Source organism: Sciurus carolinensis, chromosome 6, assembly GCF_902686445.1.
Source record: "Sciurus carolinensis chromosome 6, mSciCar1.2, whole genome shotgun sequence".
NCBI classification, from domain to species: Eukaryota; Metazoa; Chordata; class Mammalia; order Rodentia; family Sciuridae; genus Sciurus; species Sciurus carolinensis.
In genome coordinates, this window is record NC_062218.1 from 92399672 (window position 1) to 92426510 (window position 26839).

General features: G+C 37.4%; 1 protein-coding gene across 1 annotated transcript in view; it reads left to right on the top strand.

Moving 5' to 3' along the window:
• Positions 1-19538: 19538 nt before the first annotated feature.
• Fer (FER tyrosine kinase) overlaps positions 19539-26839 on the top strand; it is a 499968-nt gene continuing 492667 nt past the window's right edge. Inside the window, exon 1 of the mRNA XM_047555289.1 lies at positions 19539-19658. The gene's annotated coding sequence lies outside the window, so the exon portion shown is untranslated. The remainder of the gene's footprint in view (positions 19659-26839) is intronic.

A 26839-nucleotide genomic window follows, 5' to 3' on the forward strand; every position in this document is an offset into this window, starting at 1 on the left:
AGGCGGCAAGACACACCTCCCCCGCTGGAGCAGTGAACTCAGAAAGCGGGGAACTTTGCAAAGGAGGTTGTGCGACACACCACTTGGTTTTGAAGCGATCTGCCAGGGCTCCAGTGGCTGCCAGAGAAAGAGTGGCTGCCAGAGAAAGAGAACGTTGCCTGCGAAGGCTGCCCTGCCCAGGTGGCGAGTTGTTTGGATCCAGCAACCGCCTGAGCAACGGGGAGGGGACTGCCCAGAGGAGGTGGAGGTACGCAGTGAGTGGCTTGGTCTCCAAGCGCCCACACAGAGCACTGGGTGGCTGTCTGGAGGAAGAGACGAGCGACGGGTCATTGGGGCTTGGAACATATGTACGAGGCTCCAAGTGACTGGTCAGAGGGCGGGTCGCATAGCCAGGTGATTAGGTGCATAGCAAGGTCCGGTCCAGGGACCTAGGCACCTTTTCTTGAATGAACTACACAGAGACAAGTTGAGGGGCGAAGTGAAGGTTCCAGGACTTCGGGCAGCTTCTCTAAGAAGGGACAACCTAAGGAGACTCGTCTACAAAGGGTGAGGCTCCCAGGCCCAGGAGAGCTACACAGAGACCAGCTGAGGGGTGGAGCGAAGGTTCCAGGACTTCGGGCAGCTCTCTGAGGAGGGGCCACCTAAGGAGACTCGTCTGCAAAGGGCAGGGCTCCCAAGCCCAGGAGGTAGGTCCAGGCCCCTGGAAACGTTGCTTTGGAAGGCTGCCCTGCCCAGGCGGTAGTTGTGGACTGAGGGGAACCTCTAGGAGGGGAACGGACTAGCAAGACCTCCCCACCGGGTGGGTCTTCCCCGCCGAGTGAGGTTTTCCCACAAAGACGGTAAAACCAGAGACACAGGCCCAAACAGGCATTGCCTCAGCCCGCAGTCTAGTTCCCCTTTGGATGACCATTGGTCAACAAGTAGAGGCACCTCTGCCCTCTAGCAGGGAATATACCCCACCTGAAGACCACCACCCCTAGAGAGGCAGCTACCTAGGGGAACACCGAAGTATCAACTTCCTCTAAGACTTCAGGCTACTGAAGGATAAGAGGGGATACACTAGCAATCTTCAGGGACATTATAAGTCAATAGAGGAAATCTGCAACATCTCTGCAGTCCACTGATACCTGAACAATATGAGAAAACAAGGGAAGAAAATGCCTCAAAGAAATCTGGATGTTATATCAATAAAATCCAATGACAGCATGGCAGAAGAAATGTCAGAAAGGGAGTTCAGAATGTACATAATCAACATGATAAGGGAAGCAAATGATGAAATGAAAGAGCAAATGCCGGCATTGAATGAACGCACCAATAGACAGTTAAAAGAGCAAATACAGGAAGCAAAAGACCATTTCAATAAAGAGTTAGAGATATTGAAAAAAAACCAAACAGAAATCCTTGAAATGAAGGAAACAATAAACCAAATTAAGAACTCCATAGAAAGCACAACCAATAGGATAGAACACCTGGAAGACAGAACCTCAGATATTGAAGACAAAATATTTAACCTCGAAAACAAAGTTGAACAAACAGAGAAGATGGTAAGAAATCATGAACAGAATCTCCAAGAACTATGGGATATCATGAAAAGGCCAAATTTGAGAATTATTGGGATTGAGGAAGGCTTAGAGAAACAAACCAAAGGAATGCACAACCTATTCAATGAGATAATTTCAGAAAATTTCCCAAATCTGAAGAACGAAATGGAAAATCAAGTTCAAGAGGCTTACAGGACTCCAAATACACAAAATTACAACAGACCCACACCAAGGCACATTATAATGAAAATACCTAACATACAAAATAAAGACAGAATCTTAAAGGCTGTGAGAGAAAAGAACCAAATTACATTCAGGGGGAAGCCAATACGGATATCAGCAGATTTTTCAATCCAGACCCTAAAAGCTAGAAGGGCCTGGAATAACATTTTTCAAGCCCTAAAAGAAAATGGATGCCAACCAAGAATCTTATACCCAGCAAAACTTACCTTCAGATTTGACGACGAAATAAAATCCTTCCATGATAAACAAAAGCTAAAAGAATATACAAAAAGAAAGCCAGCATTACAGAACATTCTCAGCAAAATATTCCATGAAGAAGATATGAAAAACAAAGAAGCAAATCAGCAAAGGGAGGAGATATCCTAAAGGAAATCTCAAATAAAGAGGAACCAAGTTGTGTCAAAAATAAGCAAATAAATGAATAAAATGAGTCAAATGACCGGGAATACAAATCATATCTCAATAATAACCCTGAATATTAACGGCCTGAATTCATCAATCAAAAGACATAGACTGGCAGATTGGATAAAAAAGAAAGATCCAACAATATGTTGCCTGCAAGAGACTCATCTCTTAGAAAGAGATACCCATAGACTAAAGGTGAAAGGATGGGAAAAAACTTGCCATGCACATGGACCCAGCAAAAAAGCTGGGGTATCCATCCTCATTTCAGATAAAGTGGACTTCAAGCCAAAGTTAATCAGAAGGGATAAAGAAGGACATTTCATAATGCTTAAGGGAACCATAAATCAGCAAGACATAACAATCATAAATATCTATGCCCCAAACAGTGGCTCACCCATGTATGTCAAACAAATCCTTCTCAATTCCAGATATCAAATAGACCACAATACAATAATACTAGGTGATTTTAACACGCCTCTCTCACCACTGGACAGATCTTCCAAACAAAAATTGAACAAAGAAACCATAGATCTCAATAACACAATCAATAATTTAGACTTAACAGACATTTATAGAATATACCATCCAATGAAGAGTGAATACACTTCTCAGCAGCACATGGATCCTTCTCTAAAATAGACCATATATTATGCCACAAAGCTAATGTTAGCAAATACAAGAAGATAGAGACACTTCCTTGTATTTTATCAGACCATAATGGATTGAAACTAGAAATAAATGAAAGAGCAAAAAACAGAAATTACTCCAACACCTGGAGATTAAACAATATGCTATTATATGAGGAATGGATAACAGAAGATATTAGGAAGGAAATTAAAAAATTCTTAGAGGTAAACGAGAACAAAGAAACATCATATCAAAATCTCTGGGACACTATGAAAGCGGTACTTAGAGGAAGATTTATTTCATGGAGCGCATTTAATAAAAGAAGTAAAACTCAAAAAATAAATGACCTAACACTACAGCTCAAAGCCCTAGAAAAAGAAGAACAGACCAACACCAAAAGTAGTAGAAGACAGGAAATAGTTAAACTCAGAGCTGAAATCAACGAAATTGAAACGAAAGAAACAATACAAAAAATTGACAAAATAAATAGTTGGTTCTTCGAAAAAATAAACAAAATTGATAAACCTTTAGCCACACTAACAAAGAGAAGACGAGAGAAAACCCAAATCACCAAAATTCGGAATGAACAAGGAAATATCACAACAGACTCGACTGAAATACAAAACATAATTAGAAGCTATTTTGAAAATCTATATTCCAACAAAATAGAAAATTTTGAAGATATCAACAACTTTCTAGAGACCTATGAATTGCCTAAACTAAACGAGGAGGACATACACAATTTAAATAGACCAATTTCAAGTAATGAAATAGAAGAAGTCATCAAAAGCCTACCAACAAAGAAAAGTCCAGGACCTGATGGTTTCTCAGCCGAGTTCTACAAAACCTTTAAAGAAGAGCTCATTCCAATACTCCTCAAAGTATTCCATGAAATAGAAGAGGAGGGAACCCTCCCAAACTCATTCTACGAAGCCAATATCACCCTGATACCTAAACCAGACAGAGACACATCGAGGAAAGAAAATTTCAGACCAATATCCTTAATGAACATCGACGCAAAAATTCTCAACAAAATTTTAGCAAATCGCATACAAAAACATATTAAAAAGATAGTGCACCATGATCAAGTGGGTTTCATCCCAGGGATGCAAGGTTGGTTCAACATCAGGAAATCAATAAATGTAATTCACCATATCAACAGACTTAAAGTCAAGAATCACATGATTATTTCAATAGATGCAGAAAAAGCATTTGATAAAATACAGCACCCCTTCATGCTCAAAACACTAGAAAAAATAGGGATAGTGGGAACGGTCCTTAACATTGTAAAGGCCATCTATGCTAAGCCCATGGCTAATATTGTTCTTAATGGTGAAAAACTGAAAGCATTCCCCCTAAAATCTGGAACAAGGCAGGGATGCCCTCTCTCACCACTCCTATTCAATATCGTCCTTGAAACTCTAGCCAGAGCAATTAGACAGACCAAAGAAATTAAAGGGATACGAATTGGAAAAGAAGAACTCAAACTATCCCTATTTGCTGATGATATGATTATATACTTAGAGGAACCTGGAAATTACACCAGAAAACTCTTAGAACTCATAAGTGAATTCAGTAAAGTAGCAGGATACAAGATCAATGCTCATAAATCCAATGCATTTTTATACATAAGTGATGAATCTTCAGAAAGAGAAGTTAGGAAAACTACTCCATTCACAATAGCCTCGAAAAAAATAAAATACTTGGGAATCAATCTCACAAAAGAGGTGAAAGACCTCTACAATGAGAACTACAGAACACTAAAGAAAGAAATTAAGGAACACCTTAGAAGATGGAAAGATCTCCCATGTTCCTGGATAGGCAGAATTAATATTGTCAAAATGGCCATACTACCAAAAGTGCTATACAGATTCAATGCAATTCCAATTAAAATCCCAACGATGTACCTTACAGAAGTAGAACAAGCAATCATGAAATTCATCTGGAAGAATAAGAAACCCAGAATTGCTAAAGCAATCCTTCGCAGGAAAAATGAAGCAGGGGGTATTGCAATACCTGAACTTCAACTGTACTACAAAGCAATAGTAACAAAAACGGCATGGTATTGGTACCAAAATAGACAGGTAGATCAATGGTACAGAATAGAGGACACGGACACAAACCCAAACAAATATAATTTCCTCATACTAGACAAAGGGGCCAAAAATATGCAATGGAGAAAAGATAGCCTCTTCAATAAATGGTGCTGGGAAAATTGGAAATCCATATGCAACAAAATGAAAATAAACCCATATCTCTCACCGTGCACAAAACTAAACTCAAAATGGATTAAGGACCTCGGAATCAGACCAGAGACCCTGCATCTTATAGAAGAAAAAGTAGGTCCAGATCTTCAACATGTCGGCTTAGGACCAGACTTCCTCAACAGGACTCCCATAGCACAAGAAATAAAAGCAAGAATCAACAACTGGGATAGATTCAAACTAAAAAGCTTTCTCTCAGCAAAGGAAACTATCAGCAATGTGAAGAAAGAACCTACAGAGTGGGAGAAAATCTTTGCCAATCACACTTCAGATAGAGCACTAATCTCCAGAATCTATAAAGAACTCAAAAAACTCAACACCAAGACTACAAATAATCCAATCAACAAATGGTCTAAGGAAATGAATAGACACTTCACAGAAGAAGACCTACAAACAATCAACAAACATATGGAAAAATGTTCAACATCTCTAGTAATAAAAGAAATGCAAATCAAAACCACCCTAAGATTCCATCTCACCCCAATCAGAATGGCGATTATCAAAAACACAAGCAACAACAGGTGTTGGCGAGGATGTGGGGAAAAAGGTACACTCATACATTGCTGGTGGGGTTGCAAATTAGTGCAACCACTCTGGAAGGCAGTATGGAGATTCCTTAAAAAACTTGGAATGGAACTACCATTTGACCCAGCTATCCCACTCCTTGGCCTATACCCAAAGAACTTAAAATCAGCATACTACAGAGATACAGCCACATCAATGTTCATTGCTGCTCAATTCACCATAGCCAGATTGTGGAACCAACCTAGATGCCCTTCAGTTGATGAATGGATAAAGAAACTGTGGCATATATATACAATGGAATATTACTCAGCCATAAAGAATGATAAAATTATGGCATTTGCAAGGAAATGGACGAAATTGGAGAATATCATGCTAAGTGAGAGAAGCCAATCTCAAAAAACCAAAGGAAGAATGATCTCGCTGATAAGTGGATGATGATACATAATGGGGCGTGGGAGGGGTTAGTTTTAGGGTTAGAGTGAGGGTTAGGGAGGGGGGCAAGAATGGGGGAAGGAAGGACTGTATAGAGGGAAAAGAGGGATGGGAGGGGTGGGGGGAAGGGGAAAAAATAACAGAATGAATCAACCAACATCACCCTATGTAAACGTATGATTACACAAATGGTATACCTTTACTCTATGTACAAACAGAGAAAGAACATGTATCCCATTTGTTCACAAAAAAAAAAAAAAAAAAAAGCTGGTTTGAATTCAATTATGCAAAGCTTTGTGTAAAATAACAAAAATGTTTATGTTAAGGGAAGAAGGGGAAATTTCTTTCCCAACTTTCCCTTTGACTGATATTTCAGTTTTCTAATCCCTCTCTGCTTCTCTTCAGTTTGGAAATAAAAGGTGAATAACAAGGTATGAAATAAACATCTACCTCTTTTGGAAAAAAAAAAAAAAAAATACTTCACAGGAAGTGGCAATAAAGGTGTTTATAAATTGTTCTGTTAAATAAATATATACGTTTAATATATATTTGTTTTTCTACTTAAAAGATAATACTGAAAGGTTTTAACCATAATGGAATAATAGGGACTGGATTTAACCTCCCACCTTAAGCAATCAGAAAACCAGACAAAATATGCAAAGCAATTGTTTTCATACATTAGATAACAGGTAGTCAAGAACTTTAAACTATGAAAGAAAAACCCTATGATTACCCCTAGTTTACTGCCTGAGAAGGCTATAGCACAGGTAGAGGCACCCAAATAGAGCCTAGTAGTCTCACTAATTTTCAAGTACAGGGAGGCCAATGGGCTAGAATTTGTGAAGCAAAGGAATTGAGAGAAGGGAACTGAAAAGAAAGGCAGCTCTACTTATTTGCAGAGGTCTTTTCCTCACATCTTCAGCAGAATACTTATTTAAGTAACATTTTTGTAAGAAAACTACCCAAGGCAAGGAATAAACAATAAAAATTCATATACAGCTAGCAGTAAGTCCAGATGAAAAAAATTTCCTTAAACATGAGGCACTGGGTAGCCCTTTCTGAGAACTATTGCTTTAGTAGCAAGATCATATTAGCTCTAAAATCTGTTCTGGCCAAATCAGACAAGTCATAAGAGCAAGCTTCAAAATGACCAAAACTAACTCCAGGTGACTCAACTATGTTCCCAAAGTCCAATAAGAGTTAATGGAAAACAATAAGATACAATACTCGATGGCATGAAATTAAAAATGTCTGGCATCCAATCAAAAATTACCAGACATGCAACAATCAGGACAATGTGATCCTTAGCTAAAATAAAATCAATCGCATATATGCTATAATCAGCAAACAAAAATATTAAAACAGCTTATAAATATATTCCACATGTTTAAGAAGATAAAAGAAAATATTTACCATGATATGAAGAGAAATGAAAGGTATAAGAAAGACCTAAATGAAACTTCTAGAGATGAAAATACAATATCTGGAGTGAAAACTTAATATTTAATAGAATTAACAGCAAATTAGATCACATGACATAAACATATGGCAATAAAAACTACATAGAGAAAAAAAAGACTGAAGAAAAAATGAATATAATACCAGTGGAATATGGCACCATATCAGACAGTCTAATAAACATTTACTAGAGTCACAGAAGGAAGGGTGTGGCATAAAGAAAAAGAAAATTAAAGAAATATTTTTCCAAGTTTAATAAAAACTGTGAAGTCACAGATACAAGAAGTTCAACATAGTTCAAGTGAAGAAATATGAAACAAAGAGGACCAAAAACACCTTAGTGGGCAAAATAATGGTCCCCAAGATGTCCATGTTTTAATCTCTAGAACTTGTGAGTATTACTTATATTACTTTGCAGATGTGATTAAATGAAAGATCTTGCAATAGGAAAATTATTCTGAATTTTCTGGGCAGGCCCAATGCAATCATAAGGATCCTTACAAAAAAGAGACAAGAGGGAGTCAGAGAAGGAGATGTGACAATGGAAGCAGAGGTCAAAGCGATGCAAGGAACACACCATACAATAAGGAATGCAGCTGGCCTCAAGGAACTGGAAACAGCAAGGTGTGGCTTCTCCCCCAGCACCTCCAGAAGGCAGGCAGTCCTCTCCACATCTGGATTTAGCTCTGCAGGACACATATTTGGACTTCTCATATCTGGAACCATAAGGCAATAAATTTGTATTGTGTTAAGCCACTAACTTTGTAGTAATTTGTTGCCACAGCATAGGAAATCAATACAAATGTCAAAGCACACCACAGTAAAAGTGATGAAGAGAGGAAGCAAAGAGAAAAATCTTAAAAGTGGCTGGAAGAAAGGACAGATCACATTACATATTGAAGAATAAATCTTAAAATCATCCAGAGCAGAGGAATATACATTGTGTCCACTCTGACCACTGACAATGTTGGAGTTCACTACCTAAGCCCTCAATATATCTTTTGGCTCCCATTTTTACACAGCTTGGAATGTCATCCTTTCATGAGTAATAATAATAGCTCCTCTGCTAGAATCTAGGCTTTTAAAATATATTGCTATCCTCCACACCTCTCTATCCCCAGCAATGAACCAGCGCAGTTTTCAACCCAAAGACATGATTAATAAATGAAAGAGGCAGGATCCAAATCCAGATTCTCTTGCAAGGATATGCTTATTTCACCGTGTGCACTTTCCTCCCTAAGTGGGAAGCTAAATATCTTTTAAAGCTTTACTTTCCATTTTATTTTGTTGGTGAAATGTCTTCCTTGAAAGACAATAATCCCTTCCTCAAAACCCTTATGGCTACTGTGGACTGTGGCAGCTTATCTTTAAGGATGCCCCTCACCCATCATGAGTCATAGTCCTCAAGTCCGTGTACTGCCCTCATCTAGGCTGATGCTATAGCTCACTTTTTTACTAATAGAATGTAGTGAAAATGAAACTGAATAACTTCCAATGCTAGGTTGAAAAAAACAAAAACACAAAAACAACAAGACTAAAAGCTTCTTGCCAGGCGCATGCCTGTAATCCCAGCAATTCAGGAGGCTGAGGCAGGAGGATCACAGGTTCAAGGTCAGCCTTGGTAATGTAGTGAGGCCCTAAGCAACTTAGCAAGACTCTGTCCCAAAATTTAAAAATAAAGAAGGCTGGAGATGTGGGTCAGTGGTTAAGCACCCCTGGGTTCAATCCATGGGATGATGAGAAGGAAGAAGAAATAAGAAGAAAGAAAGAAAGCAAATAAGGAAACGAGAAACCTCTTCCTGAGTCTCTGAAAGCAATTACTCTTGTAGCACTGGATCTGGGGAAAGCCAACCACTCTGTAAAAAGCCTGGTTACCCTGATACCACCATACTGTAAGGGAGCCCCAGCTACTCACTTGAAGGGGGCACATGAAAAAAGAGAGAAGAACCACCTCACCAGCTCCTGGCAGCTCCAGGCATTCCAATCCCAATGGAGGCAGAAGTAAATTACAGATAGAAAGAAACTTGGATCTAAACAGAAAAATGAAGAGCACTGGAAATGATGTTCTATCCAGGTGCATAGATAACAAGTGATTTTTTTTTCTTTTAAAGGCTTTTTAAGAAGAGATCTTTATTCAAGTAAAAACAATCACAAACAATTATGAAGTTTATTACATGTATAGAAGTAAAATTTATAACAAAATGGCTACAACAGCATAAAGTAGGAGAGGAGGGAAAAGGGAGTATACCATAGGGTAGGTTTTAAAATACACTTGGAAGTGGTGTAATCTTATTTAAAGGTAAACTATGATAAAGAGGTATATCGTAACGCCTAGAACAGGAATTGGAAGACTACAGCCCATGAGCCAAATGTGGCCTGTTGCTTTGTAAATAAAGGTCTGCTGGAATACAGCCAAGCCCATTTGTTTTCAAAATTTCTACAAAGCTAAAATATTTATTATATGACTCTTTACAGAAAAAAATTGCCACCTCTGTTTTAGAACAGCCACTAAAAAACAAACAAAAAAGGATCGCTAATAAGTCAATAGTGGCAAAAAAGTGGAAACTAAAAGGTAAACATAACAAATCTCAATTAACCCAAAGGAAAGATGGAAAGAGAGGAGAAAAAGTAACACCTAAGTCCCTTGCTGCATCCTATAGAATTGAACATCCCACCCAAACCTGCTCTTGTTCAACCTTGACTTCTCCTCCTCCTCTCACTGCTCTCTCTCAGTCTTCTTCCCAGATCTCCCTTCCTCAGCATCACTTTAACCGCCAGCAGCCCCCTGTCTATTTCACTGGCTTGTCAGTCAGTCACCACATGTGGCCTCCTCCCTGGATAGCCAGAGCCATCTACGGTTCTAAATACTCCTGCTTTTTCATACATCTGCATCTTGCCTGTGATAGTCCATCTACATAGACCTCCTCATTCTTCCATCCCAGCCCCTACCTCTGTAACTGCTCCTTGTGGTGTGGCTAACTCTTAGTCAAAGTTAAACTCTAGCTGAGCTCTAGGCTTCAACTTAGACATGACCTCATTCACTGTAAGCCTTCCTTCACCCCATCCCACCCATGCCCAAGTTTCTCTCTGCTATCAAAGCTCTTTTGTCTTCTCCATGAAACTCTTAAGATTCTTTTTTTTTTTTTTTTTTTTTTTTTTTTTTTTGCGGTGCTGGGGATTGAACCCAGGGTCTTGTGCTTGCAAGGCAAGCACTCTACCAACTGAGCTATTTCCCCAGCCCTAAGATTCTTGAGGTTAGGAATAATACTTTTTTTTCCCCCGACTTAAAAAAAAAAATCCCCAGTATAATAAATAGCTATACAGAATGAATGGTGAACAAATATTCAGGGTTGTTTGTTTGTTTGTTTAGTATTGGGGATTGAACTCAGGGGTGTTTTACCACTGAACTACACCCCCCAGTCCTTTTAATTTTTTAAATTTTGAGTCAGGGTCTCATTAAGTTGTTGAGGTTGGCCTTCAACGTGCAATCCTCCTGCCTCAGTCTCTGGAAGTAGCTGGAATTAGAGGTCTGCAGCACCATGCCTGGTAAATATCAGTTAAATAAATAATTGAAAGGGTAAATGAATATCTACTTGTAAAATGATGATGTCAGAAAGTAACGGGAGCTGGGCACAGTGGAGCACACCAGTAATCCCAGTGACTCCAGAGGTTGAGGCAGGAGGATCAAGAGTTCAAACCCAGCCTCAATAGCCTAGTGAGGCCCTAAGCAACTGTCTCTAATAAAATATGAAAAAGGGTCGTGATGTGGTTTGGTGGTTAAGCACCCCCTGGGTTCAATCCCTGGTACCAAAAAAAAAAAAAAAAAAAAAAGAGAGAGAGAGAGAGAAAGAAAGAAAGAAAGAAAGAAGGAAGGAAAAGGAATAGAGCTAATATTTATTGAAAGACACTCCAGTGATAGGCACTTTCCATTATACATCACTTGCATTAAATGTTTCATTTTTATAGCATCGCCATTAGTCAGATATCATTATTGTCTCATTAACTGAAATTATAAACTTCCTAAGAGGGTCAAGACCAGGCATTCTGATCTCAGAGTTGAATATCTGGACTGTTAGCATTGAAACCTTAGAAACTGTGCTTCTAAACCCTTTGCTTTCCAGATGAGGAAGCTGAGATCCACAGAACTGATATATCTTGAACTTGAAAAATGATAACCAGATATTCAGGAAATTTTATAAATTCTTTATCTTATTTAATTTATAAACTAAGCATCTTCAACTATAAACACTTCCATAAAATGATACTGTTGATTATAATCAAGTTACAAGGCAGCAGCAGATAGAGAAGACTTTCCAACAACCACTAGATTCATTAAAAAGAGTGAACATACAGACCTCAGTGAACACACTGAAATCCTCCGGAAAGAGAAGTACTCTTCCAAAGATAGAATAAGAGAGTTCATTCAAAGAGGATTTTGGGGTTAAAACATAGAAACAGAAATGTTATACTAAAAATGGAAAATGAGAAAAGTTATATAATAGAGGGTAGAAATATAATAACTTCTATAAATAAGCACTCATAATTGACATTATATGAAAATTATTTGTGCTTGTGTTTATGAAGTGCCACACAATGAAAATACATGCTTAAAGTCTGGGCTTATTTCTCCATTGAGATATACATGATGTGATAAGAAATGCAGCTCTGCCTGGCCCATGCTTGTAATTCCTGTCTTGGGAGACTGAGACAGGAGAATCACAAGTTCAAGTCCAGTCTTGGCAACTTAAGGAGACCTTGTCTCCAAGTTAAAAAATAAAAAAAGCTAGGGTATAGCTCAGTGGTGAAGTGCTTCTGGGTTCAGTCTCCAGTACTCAGGGGGAAAAAATAAGACAAAAGAAAATGCAGTCCTGAATTCCTACCCATTCCATAGCAGTTGTGTTTTGTTTTTCTAGCTGTAAGAATAAATAAGATAGACACCGTTTTTACAACCCCCTAAGTAGGATTTAAATTTTTTATATCAAGTTGGGGAATCATTATGTATTATTATTTCTAGTGAAGTTTTGTTTTGTTTTTGTTTTTGTTTATCTCAAATATTTAGCTTTCTCTACAAGTATATATTAATGTCAAAATAATCCTATAGGGGGCTGCTGGTGTAGCTCAGTGGTAGAGTGTGTACTTAGCCTACATGAAGCTATGTGTTCAGTCTCCAGTACCAAATAACAAAAATTCTATATGAACTTGGTATTGGGTACAGTGAAACACACCTGTCATCCCATGACTCAGGAGGCTGATACAGGAGGATCACAGATTTGAGGCCAGAGTTAGCAACTTAGTAAGGCCCTAAGAAACTTAGCCAAGACCCTGTTGCAAAATAAAAAGTAAAAAGAGCTGAGGATGTAGTTCAGTGATAAAGCACCTCTGGGTTCAATCCCCAGTACAAAAAAAAAAAAAAAAAAAAAAAAAAAAATCCTATGTAATAATTCTGTTAATGAGGCTGGTGAGGGCTGGGGATATAGCTCAGTTGGTAGAGTGCTTGCCTCGCAAGCATAAGACCCTAAAACCCAAGAAATACATGCAGACAAAGAGAGCAAGGAGAGATTTTTTTGATAATTACTTCATATTCACAAGGTGTAAAGTCTGGTAGTTTTAGATGAAGTTTTTGCCTAATGAACTTGCAGTAAGGAAAAAAAAATTCTGCAATTTCCCAAAGGATCAGTCCCTTAGGTGGGTTCAAATACTGAATGTTAAACAAGAAGTGTGATTTTGACTTTGATTATGATGGAAAAAGGATAAAGTCTTTTATTATTCATTCTTAATTTATTATTCAGCCTAATTATCCTTAGAGGCACCCTTCTAGATTTAAAGAAAATACTATAGTGACAACTGTCCATTAAATACAAGTTAAACGCTAAAGCACATTTGGATCTTTTGCCCTTTTTGCCCCATGTTTTTTATTAGTGCGTTATAGTTGTACATAATTGTTCTTTTGCACATTTTTATTAGAAAGTTAAACTTTTTCTTTAGAACGAATATATATTTCCTATCTATGAGTATAGTTTTCAACGTCTCAAACTTGGGCTTTTAAGTCCTTTAAGACCCAAGTCTGGATTGAATATCAATCTCTCTCCTTAAGGAGATAAATTGTGGGTGCTTTCTTTTTATGAGGCAATAACTACAGCCTCTACTAAATAAACTTAGTGGATGAGGTATTTGTAGGAAATAAACTCAAGGCTGAAGGGTTTTTTAGCCCAGGATAGGATTTTAATTGAGTGTCTCCAAGAGTATACCCTCAGGTTAAAGCTGTCTGAACTAGCGTCTCTTTCCACCTTTCCATTTTCCTTCAAGATCCTCTTCACTGACTCTCCCCATATTTCTGGAAAATGGTTCTAAGAATTCTGTAATAAGTTTCTCATTTGCTCCATAACAAATGCTTTACTTTTCAACTGATAATCCTTAATCCTCTGTATAATTTACTACTTAGGAAGTCATCACACACCATTCCAAAATTAAAAGGAAGGGGATTGCACTTCCTCTTCCTGTGCTACAAAAAGCATGTGGAAAATATTTATTAGAACCCAGGATTTGGAATCAATTAAAAATTATAGATTCGTGATAAGAAAGCAAGTATACAATTTAAAAAAGTCTTAGACTCTATCATTTGGGGAAATGTGGTTTGGCTGTTTTCTGCCTCAGCTTATTTCAGTTCTGAAATCCAATTTGTTACCTATATAAATAAAATGAGATCTCTGTAAATAAAATGGAGTCTCTGCTTATTTATTACTGCATCATGAAAAAAGAGCTGAACATATTTTTACCAAATTTGTAAAATATGTTTGGGATGATCAGATGTACTTAAAAAAAAGATTAGGTCACCAGGATACACATGAGATTCACTTTAAGAAGTCATTGGGAGACACTTCAAGGGGACAGGAAAGAATCCTCCAGAACAGCTGCAGGCTTTCAGATTTGCAGGGATGATCCAATCATAGGTACATACACAGTTCCTGTTTTTTCACCAGTGATTATTTATTTGACATGGCCTAATGATTCTCCAGGGAAATGCTGGATTGGCCTGGCTGAGACTGCAAATATTATTTAATATGTGAATATATAATCAATTCTAGTATGTTGTTAGAAATGAATATCACTTCAGTTTCTTTTTTTTTATTATAAGCATTCCTTAATTTGATAATTTAAAGAGTAAAAACTAATTTATTTTATGATACAATTTCACCGAAGCAGAAATCTATTTATCTATGAAATGGACTATCCTACCACAATAAAGAAAGTTTCTTATTATTAATTTTTGTAAATTAATTCACATTCTGTGGCAGACTGTGTCAATTTCCCACCCATATCCCATGGCCCCGACCTGAAAGTCATCTGTAACTTCAGTGAACAGTTCCCAAACACAACAAGGAAAACCTTCTTCTCAGCTCAGGTGTGCTGCCAGTCAGAAGTACCAGCCAATCAGAGATGAGAATTGGTGAATAAGTATGCCCGTTCCCTTGCTCCTTGGTGGGTCAGTTCTGAGAAATGTTCTGCTTGGTTTCTCAGAGAATTCCTAGAAGTCTAAGCCCACACAGTGGAGAATTCCCTAATACACCCTTTATCAGCTGTTCTCCTTCTCTGCCTACTTTGCCTACTTCCTCACTCCCTCACTGTGCTTCCTGGGATCACCTCCAGATAATCTTTATATACCTCCAAAACTTTGTTTCAAGTTTGTTTGGGGGGAAATCCAAACTAAGATAAGTTTAAGGCATTAGTAATTTCTTATCTTGCAAGTCCTTTCCCCCCATTTTTCTACATCAGGCTTGGTGGTTAAAATCATGAGCTCTTGCATCAAGGAGGCCTGGATTTAAATTAAATTTAAATTTAAATTAAAGTTAAATTCTGGCTTCCCCTCTAGTAAGCAATGTGACTTGGGGCAAATGACTTTACATTTCTAATTTTCAGTCTTCTGTGTCTGTAAAGTGAAGCTAATTAACAGCACCTAATTAAATATTATGTCTATTAAATTAGATAAGACCGGTAGCCCTACACCTAAAGCATATAGTAAATACTTAATAAAATTTAGCCGTGGTTACTTAGTTTAATAACTTTCTGTTTTGTTTTGTTTTTATACTGGGGATTGAACCCAGAGGTGCTTTACCACTGAGCTTCATCCCCCTTACTTTTTATTTTTGAGTCAGGGTCTCCCTAAGTTGCTAAGGGTTTCACTAAGTTGCTGAGGCTGGCCTCAAACTTGCAATACTCCTGCTTTGACCTCTGGAGTCACTGGGATTAAAGGAGTATACCACCATACCAAGGCTTTCTGTTTTGTTCTATAAGAATTTTAGTTAAGCCTAAATTCATCTCAAATAATTCAGATGGTTCACAGGAAGGGTAAGTGGCTACTAACTGAGAACGATATGGCAAAAACCTGGAAGAACCTTCCATGGCAGCAACCTACCTTTCTACCTCCCTGCCATTCGCTGTCTCAGTGGTGAGAAAGAGAACAGAAATTCTTGACCTCCTCACCCATCCCTAGGAATGGTATAAGCCACACCATTTCCATGATGCTTTCCCCAGCCACTCTAGCTAAGTGGACTTTCCTTCCTCTCAGTGATGATAGATAGCATCTACCATCTGTACTACTCATTTTAACAACTAACCATATGCAAGACCTTTTTGATGGTTAATTTTATGTGTCAACTTGGCTAGGCTACAGTAGCCAGATATGTGAGCAAATGTTCTAGGTGTTTCTGTGCAGACATTTTTTAGGTATTAGTATTTAAATCAGCAGACTTTGAGTAAAGCAGATTACCTCCATAATGTGCATGGGTCTCATTCAGTCAGTGAAGGCCTTAATTGAAAGAAGTCTGACCTTCTTCAGAATGAGAAGGAATTCTGCCAACACACTGCCTGTGGTCTCCAACCAAAACTCTACTCTGGGTCTCCAGTCTACCTGCCTACACTTAACAATGTTAAAATCTTTCTCAATCTCCCTTATCCACCCCCCACCTCTCTCTCTCTCTCTCACGCACACACACACACACACATACAGACACAGATATAGACATTATAGACATACATACACAATTCTATTTGTTCTGTCTCTTTGAAGAACTCAATTAATAAAATCTTCATGAATTTTTATACAGACTCAAAATGTACTGTTTTAGGAAATGGTGCAATAGAAATAATCTTTGGATGGCATTTAAGAACATATTAACTAATATTTGATATTATTTATTTTAAAATTAATTTTAGTATTATAAAATATAAATATTTAAGACAATGATATTATACAGCAATATGGAAATTATTTTTTTCTTCAGGACTTTGAATGGAAGTAAACATTTCAGGATCAGGAAAACTGATTACATCAAAAATTCATTGCCTATGACTAAAAACATGTAACCTGTGGATATTTAACAAAAAAATTTAATAAAAATGTCAGAACCTTGGAGGGGTAGGATGATCAAGGGCACTAACAGAATCTTTATGCAGGGAGGGCTCTTTTTAATATTCTGTCCTCATCACTGTAGTGTGTCAATGAGAAACACTGTAGTGCGCCTAAACAATCTCATAGCTAGTGACGGGCCGTGCTTTCATTACAGCTCAGACTTCAGAGTGTACATCTGGGCGAAGCACTTCCCTATAAGGCAGTTAATCTCAAGGATCTGCCAAGGCAGTGCGGGAGCCTCCACTCCTGCCACTCTTGTGCACAGTGGAGACCCAGCACCGTTCTCTCAGCCACAGTCAGATGCTACTGAACTCGGGCATCTGCCCCAAAGTCCCCAAACCTTCTGGTCCTCTGGATTCTTCATGTCCGTCAGTCACTGATTCAGGCTAATTTAGGCTAAAAATATACAAAACAAATTTATTGTTAGGTTATTGGATAGCCCACAGAGCTGGAAGGACAATTCAAAAAACAGACAAGAACCAACAGGGTCGCACTAGATACAAATCACTCTACACACCCTCCGTTGCTGCCACCAGACACTCACTTCCACCCAGCAGGACCCTGTTCCTGGACACTGTTCCTTGTCTCCTGAACCTCACCTCACATAGGAACATCCTGTTGGTCAAAACTGGGTCACATCTACCCTACCTGCACCCCGCCCCTGCATGTCCTAGCTGCCAGGGAGGGAATAGTTATTGATCTTCAGGTTCAATCTTGAGAGGCATGGCTGCCTCTTTGACAAAATATCATTTTTATAGGAACTTTAACTAGTATGTTTTTGGTAGAAATTAGAACTAGAATTAAAAGTATATGTGATTTGCATGGAGTTGAATAAACTGAACATATCATGATAGATTGCTAAAGTTACCCTAGTTGTTCTAAAATCTCAATATAAAATCTCAAAATCCTTTACAGATTTTTTTCCTATCAGACGACCCACAATTGGAGGTTAATAATACTACAGCTGTGAATTGTGAGTGTGATTATAAAATTAAATTAAAAATTATATTTAAAAAGTAAAGTGAAAGTATTAACATTTTACAAGGACATTACAAGGATACTGTGCTGTCTTGTAATCTAATTGTTATTTAAATGTTTGATGTGTATTTATTTATTCTCTCAAAGTGATTGTAAACCCTTTAGGGCATACAGAAGACTGCAACTCGTATTATTTTCTTAGTCCCTACAGACCTATACTGTTCTGTGAATAGTAACCAGTTAATGAACAAATGGCTAGCTGGTTGACTAAGTGAATATATCCATGCACTATGCATTGCTTTTCCTGTAGCACGTTTATTCTATAGTTACTTTTTTGTTCGTTATCACAATGAGAACATATTGGCAGGAGGAGGAGTGTGTGGCTTTAGGACACAGGGGTTCCCTAAGGTTGGGATTCCATCTTGTTCAACTACACCAAATATAGCGTTCTCTTGTTTCAGACAGATTCGTATTTCATGAATTCCTGCTTAGTCATGAGCGATAAAATAAATTCACATTCGAGGAGGGTGGCAAAAGCAGCCTCTGAAGATAAGTGATTGAGATTTAAGTCCAAGAGCCTGCAAAAGTAAGCCCTGTGACCTTGGGCACATTGCTCCCCTCTCTGAGAATTAGCTCTCCCATTTGACCTGGGGTTATGGTATCTATTCCTCAAAGAGTCATCCTGAGAACTAAATGACTGCACCCAACAATGTCATGCCTCTGCAGACACTCCAAGAATGCTAATCATTGTCACTCCTGCTTCTGGGTGGTGCTGGGAGGAATGTTGCACTGCTGAGCTCATAGGCTCCATCCCTGGTGACCCAGTTAACTTTGCCCTGAACTGTTGGCCACACACCTTCTTGTCCTGTCCTCAATGCAGGGTAAACAAAGAAACCACAGTGGGGTGGAGATTTTGGTGAGAAACATAAAACTGTAAATCTGGCATTAGTTTAAATTTTAAGATAGAGGAATAAAGGTGTTTCTAGGACATTTTATATATCACAGAGATAGGAAAGCAATTAGGGACATGGGGCACTCTTCTGTATGATTAAAATGTTACATTCTTAAACATTTAAACATTTTAAAAATCTATCCTTGGTAACATAATTGAACTACTCATGCTATTTTGTGTTTCAGTCAGCATGGGATGGGTTTTTGTTTTGTTACTTAAGAGGTCTACCATCAACTCAAAACATCACCAGTTGTACTTCTTAGAACTTACTGTTCTCTCACAGATGCTCGGACATATTTAGACTGACCCACTATCAGTAGCAACAAAATCCTATCATAGACCAACATATCACACACTCTTCCCACCCCCATACATGGGGATCAGTTAAATAATTTACGATGCATTAATGCTGTGGATCATTGCATTGTTCACAGTGAATTGCCACTCAGCAGTCATTTCCACCATTTTTAAGTTCGTGCCACAAGAAGAAACTCTCTTGCAGCTTGGGTTCTGGATTTACTTCCACCAATGAGAAATGTGTGATTTGGAAACTGGAAATAAACAGAGGCCTCCTTCTTCATAAAGAGCTGCCAGCTCATTAGTGTTTGCAGCCTTACTCAGCATTCCTATATCTACTTATCAGCTTCCTCATAACCTAGCAGCAGTTACCCAGATGCAGCAGAGTGTCTGTTTAGCAGTTTCAGAACTGAGGTAGTTGTAGGACTCAAGCTGTGGAAGTAGCAGCAGTTTGCTGCAGATCATAGTGGTGCACCCTTGAAATCAATCTCCAGGAGCGAATTTCTATCTTCTTGTCGAACAATTTTGTAAGTACCTAATTTCCTGCTTAAATCCCTTTCTATCTGAAATACCTAAGTGGTTTCTGTTATTTGCACCAGCTCCTAATAGATACTAATGCTATGTGGTTGTCAAGACGAATTAAAATTTATATGGGTTAGGAAACAATATTCAATTTGATAGCATTAGAGTCAAAATAAAAGTAGAGAATGAACTGAATTTCTACGCTTTCAAAATAAAGGGTGTATTTAATTATACATACATACAGATATATGCTTGTTTATATATAGAAAAATCTAAGAAGAAAAAAATTCAAGAAGATTAAATAAGAAAATGAAATCAGTAATTGCTCTGGGGAAAACAAAAATGGGGTCTAAGATGGAAGAGAGATTTACATTTCATTTATATACACCTTGAACTATTGATTATTTCTGCCATGCTCATGAAATATATTTTTTCAATTAAAAGTGTTTGTTTTTTGTTTTTAACTGGGAATTGAACCCAGAGGCACTTTACCACTGAATCACATCCTTAGTCCTTTTTATTTTTTATTTCGAGATAGGGTCTCACTAAGTTACTTAGGCCCTTACTAAGTTGCTGAGGCTTGCCTTGGATTTGGAATACTCCTGTCTCAGCCTCCAGAGTCACTGGGATTATAGGCATGTGCTACTGCATCTGGCAAAAAAAAAAAAAAAAAAAAAAAAAGAAAATTTAAATTATAAAAAGGTGGCAAATTTACATAATGATACAAAAACATAAGAAAAAATTCCATTAAGCCATCAACATAGTATCATTTATCATTTTATATATTCCCTTTAAATTTTTGTTGATTTTTTCCCAAGATATTTATACTTTATGACCTTTTATTTTAGATTTATATATAAGTAGCATTTAGAAAGTACTTACCATGTGCCAAGAATAGTGATCAGAAATTCCTTTAAGGTATATTTCATTGAAACTAAGATGTTATTGATTTCTAAAAAAATATTTTTAATTGTCAATGTGTCAATGGACCTTTATTTTTTATTTATTTATATGTGGTGCTGAGAATCAAACCCAATGTCTCACACATGCTAGGCAAGCACTTCACCACTGAGAGCCACAACCCCATCCCAGATGTTATTGATTTTAAGATTTAACAATAACATATATATCACTAAGAAAGAACTTAAAAAAAAAAAAAAAAAAAACCACTAACTGCAATATCACACAAACAACACATGGTGCTTCCCCTTCCCCAATTGAACCACATGATTCTGGAAGTCAGGTGACTTCTATCTAAAGTTAACAGGTGAACTGGTGATGTAGCTCAGGGATAGAACACTTGCCTAGCATGCACAGGGCCCTCCGTTCAACCCCTGCTCCAATAAATAAAGTCAGTAAGAAATTTTGGAATAATTAGTGTCTGACACCTTAATGATGGTTCTACACAAAGCTTGAATTGGTCAGATCAGACTCTCATTGCTTTGAAGTTTCACTTTTCCAAGGAATTTCACAGTTTCTCTCAGCATTGGCTGGTGTAAGATAGGTTCATATCTCAGTCACAAAATGTAACACAGCTTCCTCTTTGAGGCGGCTTTGCATGAATATGTGGAATTGTAATCTTTTCTTCAATTTGCTTTATCAAATATGAACTTAAGCACCCCCATCCTGTTTCCGTTATGTCCCTATATAACATTTGTTTCAATGCAGAATCATAATGGAATTTTAAGGTGTTTTATTTTATTTTATTTCATATTTTTTAGTTGTAGATGGATACAATACCTTTATTTTATGTATTTGTTTGTTTATTTTTATGTGGTGCTGAGGATTGAGCCCAGTGCCCCATGCATGCCAGGCAAGCACACTCTACCACTGAGCTACAACCCCAGTCCCCTAAGGCATTTTAAATGGCAATTCTATTAAAATTGTGTAGTGCCACAGTGTACATAATTCATTCAATGTGAAACCACATAAACAGCGATGGCCAAGTTCATGTGCATCAGTGGCAGCAGTTCTGTGCTATATGGCACCATCAGTCATACTGCATGGTCTAATATCAGAAATGTTAAAGGTAAAAAAACAACTCTCCATAGAATATTATGAAGTGGGGTGTTATTCATTTGATTCACAAATGATCTTTAAGTCCATTTTATTATTCCTCAGATAATAAACCTGACAAATAAAGAGATTATCAAGATACACAGTCGCTAGGAGCAGGTTGTTTTAAATGTAGTCAACATGGTACTAGTGACCACAATGTTATCCCTTAAACTCTGTTGTTGCCTGCTTGTTCTAAGACTTGACTTTATTACTAGAGAATATTCATAATTATGGCAGCTTAATTCCATCAAAAGAACAAACCAGTAACTATTTAAAAATTACCAAATATTAGATTGCTTCCAACTTTTCTATCGTAAATTATACAGCAATTAGCATATCAATGCATATGGTTTTTCACAATCAAAATGGAATATACACTTTTAATAATAATACTTGCTGGGCACAGTGGAACACATCTATAAAGACAGCGACTGGCAGGAGAATGGCAAGTTCAAGATCAGCCTCAGCAACTTAGCAAGGCCCTCAGCAATGTAGCAAGACCCGGTATCAACATAAAAAATAAAAAGAGGGCTGGGGATGTGGCTCAGTGGTTAAACACCCCTGGGTTAAATTCCCAGTACCAATGAAAATAATAATAATAATAATAATAATAATAATAATAATAATAATAATGCTCATTCTAGAAAATTTATAATGTGCAGAAATTATAAGCATGCACATAATAAGGTTGTTATAATCTCATTACCTACAGTCATTAGCAACATGTTGGTGAGCTTCTTTTGAATTTTTCACACACCTTTTCACATTGTTTAGATTATAATGGAAATACCTTTCAATATATTGTTTATTCACTTAGCATATTGACTTGCTAGAACATATTACCATGGACTTTGTAGTTTAAAACAACAGAAATTTATTTTCTCAATGTTCTGGAGGCTGCAAGTCTGAACTCAATGTATGGGAGGACCACTGTGCTATCTCTGCAGGATGTGGTAGGTGGACAGGATCTGTTCTCTGGCTCTTTGAGTTTCTGATGATTTGTCAATGTCCTTAGCTTATAGCCACATCACTCTAATCTCTGCCTCCATTTCATATTTGCTTTTCTGTGCACCTGTATTTTGTGCATGCGTGTGTGTTTGTGTGTGTGTGTGTGTGTGTGTGTGTGTGTGTTGCTGGAAACTGAACTCAGGGCCTCCTGCATGATAGGCAAGTGCTCTACCACTGGGGCACATTCTCAGTCCCTCTTCTATGTCTTATAAGAACACTTGTCATTGGATTTAGGGCCCATGCTTGTAGGCCAAGATGATCTCATCTCAAGATTTTTAATTTAATTGTACCTGAAAAGACCCTTTGTCTAAATAAGGTCACGTTCACAAATTCTGGGAATCAGGACACAGACACACTTTTTTTTGGAGTCACATTCAAGGTACTACAAGTATCACAAACATTTTCTCATATTCTTAAAAACTATTCACAGAAATTTTTAGTAACTGCATAATAATCTAGCATATGTACCCAACATTCTAGTATGTTTATCCAGTTACTATTTTTTTAGATACTAAAAATTTTCTGCTATCAATAATATCTTAAATCACCATACTTGATTTGGTAGATCAGATTCCCATAACAGAATATACTGATTCAGGATGTTTGAACAAATTGGAGCTCTTCATTTTTTTTCTTTTTTTCTTTTTCTTGTTTTTTTTTTTTTTTTTTTTTTTGTACCAGAAATTGAACCCAGGGATGCTTAATCACTAAGCCACAACACTGGTTGTTTTTTTTTCAGTTTTTCTTTGGAGCCAGTGTCTCACTAAGTTGCTTAGGGCCTTGCTAAGTTGCTGAGTCTGGCTTTGAACTTATGATCCTCCTGCCTCAGCCTTCCAAGTCACCGGGATTATAGGGGAGTGCCATGACATCTGGCAGTTTTGCAGCTCTTGATAGATACTACCAAATTGCTTAGTTTGTTTTAAGGACTTTAAAATATTTACACATTAAAAATTGTTTTTTTAATTTAGTGGGGAAAGCCAAAGTGACTATGATGAAATGGTGGAAGGGAAGATTGCTTCAGGAATGGAAAAAGGTAGGGGAATAGAGAGAAAACACTTTAGGAGGAAGGCCTACTGATCCTGAACTTATTCAAATGGAAAATGAAGTTTTGACCATTATTGAATCAGGAGTACACAAAATACTCTGTAAGAAAAATAGGCAACTCTGCCCATTTTTTGGGAGAATGTGACTATCAGATCATAGATATTATTATATGTGTTGACCAGGTCACCAAGTCTCAAGACAGTGTGGTCAGAGACAGAAAAAAAGAGGGTCGCAAGCTAACTGCTACATTTATAAAAAGGAAAGCTTGAAGTGTCCACCTATACCTGTCATTGTGGCCGATGGAGATAAGGCATATAACTAGTAACGGTTAGTTCATTGATGACTCATCAAAACATGGTGTTGCTATAATATTCTAAAATTACAAACATAAGTAGAGACAATAATTGCCAGTCATGAATATAAATCTGCTTGATCCCTTTGGTACCTCAACACATTCTCTTCAAATGCTAGGCACACTCCAATTAAGGGGAACTAATCCACATTGGTCAGTAATCTACAGTACAAAGAACATCAACATTTTTCATATTGCTTTTAAAAAGGTGTAGATATACTGGCACACACCTATGATCCCAGCTACTCAGGAGGTTGAGGCAGGAAGATGCAAGTTTCAGGTTGTCCTGAGCAACTTAGCAAGACCGTCTCAAAGTAAAAAGGACTAGAGATGCAGCTCATCTGTAGAGTATGTGCCAGGCCCTGGGTTCAATCTCTAGTACCAACAACAACAACAACAAAGTGTAGAGAGATGGCAGATGAGGGTGTGTGACTCTGAGGAGGCTCTGTGTTTTGTGCATCCCACTCCCCTACATGAGGCTACACATTGGTTTCAGTTCAAAGTAGAACTGGAAGAATTCTGACATCTTGGTGATTGTTTTATTATTTGTGTCTTAAGAAGACTGATGATTCAACTGACATGGGTTTTCGTGTTTATAGAGGACTGCCGTCCTCTAGATTCACTTAGTTAATTTGAGATCTACCAGAGAGGCAGTGCTGTGTAGAAAAAGGAAACAGGAATTCAGACTGATCTGGATTCAAACATTAGCTCTGGCTGCCTTGTCCTTTGTCACACTGGGCAATAAAACCCACCTTTGATATTAAATCTCTTCTGTAAAATGAAGGTTGTAAAGTTTATCTTAGACAATCGTTATGAAGATTAGAGGTAGTGCATGTAAAAATATTGCACAGTGGAATTGGCTTATACAAGAGGCTATTCTTACAAAGCATTAGGCAGTGGAGTGGACAACTCAGAACCATATTCATTTCTCAGATGCCATTAAGCTCAGTACTGGTGCTGGTGCTGCCTTAATGCTGACATTTATTTTTCATTGCTGATGCCAAAGAGCAACAAAACTTCTAAAGAAGTTTCTATAGAATATATATTCCTCTCCCCCACCCCATTATAAAAGGAAAACTTCCTGGAGTGAGTCACTGTCATGGAGTCTTCACTTAGGGTAGATCTATACTTGTGCACATCAAAAGGAAGATAAATTATTCACAGCACATTGGAGAATGTTGATGTTGAGACTGTAGCTTTTTTTTTTTTTCTTTGTTCTTTTCGGTAATGGGGATTGATTGAACTCAGGTGTGCTTTACTGCTGAGTTACATCCCTACTCTTTTTAATTTTTATTTTGAGACGGGGTCTTGCTAAACTTCTGAGGCTGGCCTCAAACTTGTGATCCTCCTGCCTCAGCCTCCCCAGCTGCTGGGATTACAGGTGTGTACCACCATGCCTGGCTTTAAACAGTCTTTTTTGGGAGTGAACTAAAAAAAATCCATATTTTATGTCCCCAAGAAGGGACTCCTAAGATCTGCAACCCAACCAACTCTTCAAGTAAGAGACAACTTTTTCAGCAGCTGAGGGGTCATGTACCCCTTAAGGAACTTGTACTTCAGCAACTGGGAGGTCATGTACTTCTTAAGGAAATGCAAGGACAGCAGATCAAAATATAGGAGTTTGCTACCCTGGAGTTATAATCTCTTGATGAACGGATAAGTTATCTTGGGTACATTTGTTCCTTATACAACCCAGAACCTAACACAGTGTGGCTAGAACATAGTTGATGCTCAGTAAATGGTTATTGAGTGAAATACCCTTCCCATTGTGCGGCAATGTTGCTGTTTGGGAAGTTCTTCACATATAGAACCTCAACTAGTTATTTTTTTTTTCAACTAGTTACTTTAAAGTATTTGTATTTCTGTTCTAGTCTCCTAGCATTTTCCACATATGATATTGATTCATTAGCTAGAAACGGGAAGTATATTAAACTTATCATTAACCTTTTGCTTTGCAATGTAATTAACTAGGATTTATGAGATGCTAAAGGCTGCAATCTCTGGGAAAGGGAGCATACATGTATAAATAAGGGTATTTTTTTTTTTTACTGAATTTGGAATAACATAGTCATTTGTTTTCACTGAGACATTATATACCTGCTATGTTTTTATTTTAAAGTGGCTAATGATCTTCTAAATAAGTTAGAAACATTATTCTAGTCTAATCTTGGACTAGAGACCTAAGTTTTAATATTTTTTTCACCAAAATTGAGAATCAGATCAGGTCAAGTCAATGGAAAACATTACAAAGAATGAATTCACTTTTATCTCCATTTGTTATGATACTTATATTATTGTGTCACTATTGTAATTCAAAATTCTGATGTCAATGAAGTAATATTTTAGATGAACCAAATGAATCTTAAAGGAAATTTTATATTAAACTAGACCTCATAACTATTTGCACTATGTTTTATAATACTTTGCAAGCAAACTTTTATCAACTAACTGGCTTTTTTGCCATAAGATGCAATTATTTTTAGGTTTTCTTCTCCTTTAGGAAGAGATCTTTTCCTTTAAATTTAATAGACTACTTTCTAAAGAAAGAAATACTTATAGTAAGTAAACAGATTACAAAGTGTCAAATTTCTCATTTATTTGGGAAAATGTCTCATTGACTTGCCAAAGGAAATATGAAAGATTCTCAGTCTTGGCAAACATCCCTGTAAACTTAAAAGTAGTTCACATTTTCTATCTTGCCAAGAACATGACATTCAAATTCAC